Raw genomic sequence first — 5,656 nt, 5'->3', positions numbered from 1 at the left:
TGCTTCAGAAATATACTGATTTGGCCAGATTGGATAATTTTCAAAGTTTAGAAGAAGCTGTAGCAGCTCTTCAAGCCAAATTTAAGACCCAGGCTAACAACTCTGAGCAATTGAAACAACAATTGGAAGAGCAGATAAATAATGTCCAGACACAGCTCCAAACAATTGTCAAAAGCATAAAATCACAAGAAGATTTTGATCTAGTGATTTCCACTCTAAAGGAACAGATTCAGTCACTCCAGATACCTAATCTGGACCCTCTGAACAATGCCATAGCCGAGGTTAAAGAAAAAATTGAGACACTTGAAAATTTTATGAACAATTTGCCTTCTTCTGATGCTTTGAGTGCAATAACTCGGAGTGTTGCCAACATCAAGCTGCAACTTGAAACATATGAAGATTTTGGAAAAATTCAAAGTAACATAACCCATCTTGAGAGTACAATAGCAGCAGTGCAAAGTGATCTGACAAATGTACAACAATCTCTAGAATCTCACCTTCCTGGTATTGTAGATACTCTTGTCAGTGTCCAGCAACAGATCACAAAGCTTGAAAACCTCAACACTGAATCTGAGCTATCTCATTTTCATCATTTTATGGATGATATCCAAACAAAGCTTGAAATTTTACAACAATCAACACCTACTCAGGCAGATATAGCCCTGCTCCAAGATGCTATGCGTGGTGTGGTTGATGCTTCTGAATTGAATGATGTGAAATTGGCACTTGAATCTTTGCAAAATACTGTATCAAATCTGCCTACATCACAGGAACTTAAAAATATTAAGAGAGCTGTGAATCGCATCTTGAAATCAGAAGATATCAAGAATATCCAGACAGAGATCAAACAACTCACTCAGACAGTGGCCACTCTACCAACTAATCAACATATTAATGAACTGCATGCCCTGTTTGAGGATATCAGAAGACAGGTACATGATCTTACTGCTCAAAATTCAAAATTGGCAGTTGTTGAAAATTTACAGCAACTTGTAGCTAATATCAAGCAACAGCTAGGGACCATGGAATCCAATCAAGCAAATGCTTTGTCTGTTTTTGCCACCCAGCTACAAGAGATTGTGCAACAATACAAGAAACTTGTTGTGGACATAAAAATCAAGCCAGGCCATGATGATGTTGTTAGGACTATCAATGAGCACCTTGAATCTGTAACAAGTAGATTGCTTACAGCAGAAAAAGAAATAACAGGCATAATCGAGAATCCTAAACATACAGTAATTCTTGAATTGTACAGCATCCCCAACAAAGAATATGATTCACCATTTACACCAGGTGGCAAAATATATATGCTGTCCCCTGCACAATTTTATTACCAGTTTTTTGTTGGGGGCACACTTAGACCAATCAAGATCAAATATTGGCTTCAACCACAGGCACACCACTACCCTACCTTATCAATAACAAATGCTGATAACAAAGCAAAAATCACCAGTGTAGAGTTAGAGGATTTTACAGATCCCAATACATTAGAAACATCTTATGCTGAAGATGATGGCTCTCTGGAATTTAATATACAAATAGGAGACAAATTATATTTAGAAAATCCTGTAGTATCAGCTGCTGAACACCCCATAGTTGCAATATTCTTGTTTACATATTATGTCTAGACAAATTATTGTTGATGAATTACACAGACAAGCCAGACATAATTATATGAGACTGCCAGTGGTCACAAAGGGCATAGATGATTTATGGCAGGGTGACTTGGTGGAAATAGCAAGTGGACACATGAAAAATTTAGACAAGATCAACAGGGGGTATAAATATCTTCTCACTGTCATAGATACATTTTCAAAATTTGCCTGGGCTGTGCCACTCAAATCCAAGACTGGAAAATGTGTTACAGAAGCCTTCAGGACAATCATCAATCAGAGTGGAAGATCACCGCGCTATTTGCAAACAGATAATGGCAAAGAATTTTATAATTCTGTGTTCCAACAATTTATTAAAAGCCAGTCAATACAACATTACTCGAGTTACAGTGATCTCAAGGCCTCAATTGTAGAGAGATTCAACAAAACCCTAAAAAATCATATGTATAAACAATTTACACTTCAAGGTAATTATAAATGGCTTAATATTCTTCCAGAACTTCTACATAAATATAACAACTCGGTCCATTCCACAATCAACATGAAACCCTCTGAAGTAACTTCATCTGATGAGCAAAAATTGATCAGCACTGTTTATTATCCTAGATATCAGCCAACAACAAAAAAAGCCAAATACAAGATTGGTGATCAAGTCAGAATCAGCAAATATAAGCACTTATTCAAAAGAGGCTTTACAAGAAACTGGAGCACTGAATTATTTACAGTGGTTCAAGTTATACCTGGGACCCTTGACACATATATAATAAAAGATCACCAAGGAGAAATTCTCAAAGGCAGGTTCTATGAAGAAGAGCTCAACAAAACTAAGAAGCCTGACCCATATCTCATAGAAAAAATCATCCGCAGAAAAGGCAACAAGTTATTTGTCAAATGGCTAGGACTTCCAGAACACAGCTGGATCGATGCAGACAAAGTGATAATATGAGCACCTGGGATGTTATAAAAAGGCTGCCAGAACCTGAACAGCAGATTAAGAGAAATGGCAAGTTGCTACCTGATAATATTAGATGTCTTATTGTTGGGCCATCGGCTTGTGGTAAAACTACACTAATGCTTAATAATTTTTTATTGGAACCCAACTGGTTAGACTGGAAAAACAGGCACTTGTGTGTGTTCTCTAAGAGCTTGGAACAATTAAAATATCAGCAGCTGATGAAGCTATATGATGGACTGGATATTGCCACTTTTGAACCAGATGTTAAGCCACTCCATGAATGTCTTGGATAATCAAAACAAAGTTAGAAACTTTTTTACACAGGGGCTGCACAAAAACATTGATTGCTTCTACCTGGCACAGACTTTTTCAAAAATACCCAAGCAGCTGATCCGAGACAACAGCAATTTTATATGTGTGTTTCATCAAGACCATACCAAACTCAAACACATACATGATGAATATGTAGGTGGGGACCTGAGCTACAATGATTTTTCCAAGTTTTGCAGTGGGTGCTGGAACCAGGACAGCTATGGGTTTGTCACAATTGATATGACAAGAAAACCCAATAGTGGCAAATACAGAAATAAAATCAACAATTTTCTAGACATTGAAACATATATAAATAAACATGAAAAGGCCAATTATTGATGATCTTAATTTAAGAGATTATCTTGTAAAAAGATTTAAGGGATGGAAATTAGAGAACCGAGGTTTTTATGAGCAACACAAGCGCACAGAACAGCCTATTTTTGATGCTATTAGTGAATTAGGTAAAAATATCAAAACTGTTACAGAGCAAAATAAAAATTTAATCACAGAGCTTGTACCTGTAGCTGCAAGAAACATATAAGATTATCCATTCACCTAACTTTCTAGTATTCATACACCTAGTCCTGTTGGTCCTCGAAGAATTGAAGCTACTCAGGATCCTATTGAATTGGGTCTTCTTGCTCAAAAATATTTAAGCACACCTAAAGACAACAAAGATGAGGTCTTTGGCTTATATGCTGACACAGAGCGTGAAGGTAGCATCATACATAGAATTGGCAATTTCAGAGTAACATTTATGGGAGATGATATAATTGTATATTCAGAATCTCATCTTGGAGAAAAAGGTGCTTTTGTTAAGTATCCTGGAACACCTGGATTGTGGGAACTGATGACTAGGAAGAGACCTGGCAGCTATACAGATCAAGATTATGAGTATTACAAAGAAATATTAATAAAATCAGATGCTCTATATCAGAACAATGATCCCACACAAAAAAGAGTCAAGTCGAGCAGTGGAGCAAAATACAACAATTTAATCAAGCCCATATGGTCACAGATCAAGACTGGCAGTGGAATCAAACAATACAACACCCTGCCTAAAGAATTTGTGTGGGTTGATGATGTCAGGAAACTTGTAGATAGGTTGCTGGTGATAGCTGGGGAGGAAAATGCTGGCAACCACAATTTTTACAATGAAAAGGTTGGAATTATGGACATGATAAGCACCAAATTGTCTAATTTTATAGTTAATGACACTAAGGGGATTGGACATCTTATAAAAATTATTAATACTCTACCCCCCAAATTTTGGAATATTATCTGAGGGTCGGGGGTTGGTTAATGACATTATAAACAAGCTGCCATTTTTACTACACATACCAGGCTATCAGTATTGTGGTCCAGGCACAAAATTGGACCATAGATTAAACAGAGGTGATCCTGGTGTTAATCCCCTAGATGCTGCTTGTAGAGACCATGACATAGCATACAACACACATTCTTATCTTGACAAGAGACATGTTGCAGACAAGAAATTAGAAGAGGCTGCATTTGGTAGATTTGTAAGCAAAGATGCTTCTTTAAGTGAAAGAATAGCAGCATTGGGGACCACGATAGCTATGAACACCAAACAAAAACTGGGGTGGGGGTTGTGAATATGTATATAATAAACCTAGGATGAAGGCTAAGGATGTTATGTATCAGATACCTTATGCAGGTCTCAAATCTCTTAAAACTATTGATAGTCTTTTAACCAAAAAGCAGCGCAAGAAAAAAAGCTCTTGTCTTGCCAAGGGCCATGGTACGAAATTGTTACTTAGTACCCCCCAATTAAAAAAATTACAGCAATCAAGAAAAAAATCACATGTGGGGGATTTATATTTACTATCCCTGCCATCTTAGCTGCTCTCGGGGCTGTTGGGAGCTTGGCCGGGGGATCAGCCGCCATAGCAAAAACAGTAATAGATGCCAAGAAAAATAAGGCAGAATTAGATGAGCAGAGGCGCCATAACCTGGCCATGGAGAAACAAGGCAAAGGTGTTAAGAGAGCCATGAATAAGTTTAAAAAAAACAAGAGCCGCTTACAAACCAAGATATTGAAGCTTTAATCAAGCCACTGGGCATCAAAAATTTTAGAGGTGTGTACATGTCTGATTCTTTGCCAGAGCAACCACTCAACAAAGAGTGTGGCATAGTTAATTTGGATAAGTTCAAAAATCAGGGCACTCACTGGATTTGTTACCTTAAATATTTAAAATATAAGGCATTTGTGTTTGATTCATTTGGAGGTGTTCCACCTGAAAATTTAGTAAGATATCTAAAATCAGCTAATCTTTATTACAATAATGCCCGTGTTCAAAATTTCAAAGATGTTAATTGTGGACATTTGTGTTTATCTGTTCTTAGATATATATATGTCTCAAATAAATAAACCATCAATTGAAGATTTTCAAAAAACCTTGTGGTATCTGAAACATCATGGGGGTATTCCATCTCACCAGCCAAAATTCAATATTGAAACTTAGATTACATGATTATATAGTGTATCCCAAAACAATAGCTCTCAGAGCATATTATGGCATGTACTTGATCCCTAATATTACACACCACAACAACACAATTGCAGTAGGGGATCAAAAAATTGTCATCACTCCAGGGCAGTATAATCTGTCCACTTTAAATGCTCAATTATCCAGAGGTGTAGTGTTAAGTCAAAATTCTGTCACTCACAGAGTAGAGATTGTATCTGCTACAGAAACAGTGGATCTGGGTATTATAGGAGAGCTGTTAGGCTTTGAGAACAACACAAAACTTG

Source organism: Lepisma saccharinum, unplaced genomic scaffold (genome assembly GCF_977018435.1).
Source record: "Lepisma saccharinum unplaced genomic scaffold, izLepSacc3.1 HAP1_SCAFFOLD_144, whole genome shotgun sequence".
Classification (NCBI taxonomy): Eukaryota; Metazoa; Arthropoda; class Insecta; order Zygentoma; family Lepismatidae; genus Lepisma; species Lepisma saccharinum.
Note: the sequence above shows the minus strand (reverse complement) of the source record.